Source organism: Rhinopithecus bieti, unplaced genomic scaffold (genome assembly GCF_001698545.2).
Source record: "Rhinopithecus bieti isolate Rb0 unplaced genomic scaffold, ASM169854v2 scaffold_9203, whole genome shotgun sequence".
NCBI lineage: Eukaryota > Metazoa > Chordata > Mammalia > Primates > Cercopithecidae > Rhinopithecus > Rhinopithecus bieti.
Genome location: NW_016806154.1, coordinates 71,403 through 72,810, shown reverse-complemented (window position 1 = coordinate 72,810; position 1,408 = coordinate 71,403). Strand labels below are relative to the sequence as shown.

General features: G+C 39.3%; 1 pseudogene; it reads left to right on the top strand.

The window, feature by feature from the left end:
- The first annotated feature begins 247 nt into the window (after positions 1-247).
- Positions 248-601, top strand: LOC108531427 (60S ribosomal protein L31 pseudogene; annotated as a pseudogene).
- The last annotated feature ends 807 nt before the right edge of the window (positions 602-1,408 follow it).

Sequence of the window (1,408 nt, the reverse complement as noted above, 5' to 3'; positions counted from 1 at the left end):
ACACTATACTAGTGACTTTACTTATATTGTCACATTAATCATCATTTTAACAATTATTGAATTCCTATTATATGTCAGACCTTATGCTTAGCAATGAGGATAAGAGGCAAAGAGGGAGAAAACTCGGACCTTCTAAGAGTTATAGAAATATAACGGGGAGGAAACAGGGCTAAACCAACAACTGCAACATAGTGTGGTAGTGCAACAAAAGAGGTAAGCACGCTTTTATCAACTTGGACCCGGCAGAATGGCTTCCGCAAAGAAGGGTGGCGAGAAGAAAAAGGGCCGTTCTGCCATCAAAGTGGTAACGACCTGAGCATACACCATCGACATTCACAACCGCATCTATGGAGTGGGCTTCCAGAAGTGTGCCCCTAGGGCACTCAAAGAGATTCAGAAATTTGCCATGAAGGAGACGGGAACTCCAGATGTGTGCATTGATACCAGGCTCAACAAAGCTGTCTGGGCCAAAGGAACAAGGAATGTCCCATACTGAATCTGTGTGCTGTTGTCCAGAAAACGTAATGAGGGTGAAGATTTACCAAATAATTTCTATACTTTGGTTACCTATGTACCTGTTACCACCTTCAAAAATCTATAGACTGTCAACGTGGATGAGAACTAATCGCTGATCGTCAAATACATCAAATAAAGTTATAAAACTGCCTTCAAAAAAGAAAAAAAGGTAAGCATTTGGCAATATTGGAGAACAGAAGAGGGAAGCTTTAATTCAAAATGGATATACAGACAATAAGAAAAACAAGTATTTTCTACAATCCCACTATACAGAAAAAAATATTTTGGTGTATGTCTTTATAGTCATCTTTTAATTAATTAATTAATTTATTTATTTATTTTGAGACGGAGTCTTGCTCGGTCGCCCAGGCTGGAGTGCAGTGGCGCGATCTGGGCTCACTGCAAGCTCCGCCTCCCGGGTTTACGCCATTCTCCTGCCTCAGCCTCCCGAGTAGCTGGTACTGGCTAGTTTTTTGTATTTTTTAGTAGAGACGGGGTTTCACCATGTTAGCCAGGATGGTCTTGATCTCCTGACCTCGTGATCCACCCGTCTCGGCCTCACAAAGTGCTGGGATTACAAGCTTGAGCCACCGCGCCCGGCAATAGTCATCTTTTTATAACACATGGATATTTAGTTTTTCCAAAATGGTTCTGTTAATCAGGGTTTAAAAAAATTAATATATTATGAATATCTTCTCCTGTCAATAAATACATTTTTATATCATTTTAATTTTTTACATCATTCCTAATAGCTATATAATATTCTACTACATAGATATATCCATAACATAGGTTGTTTTCAATCTGGAAATTTGGATCGGGTCTACTTTTTAAAACAGTATAAACAACTGCAATGACTATTATATAAAAATCTCTGACCGGGCGCTGTGGC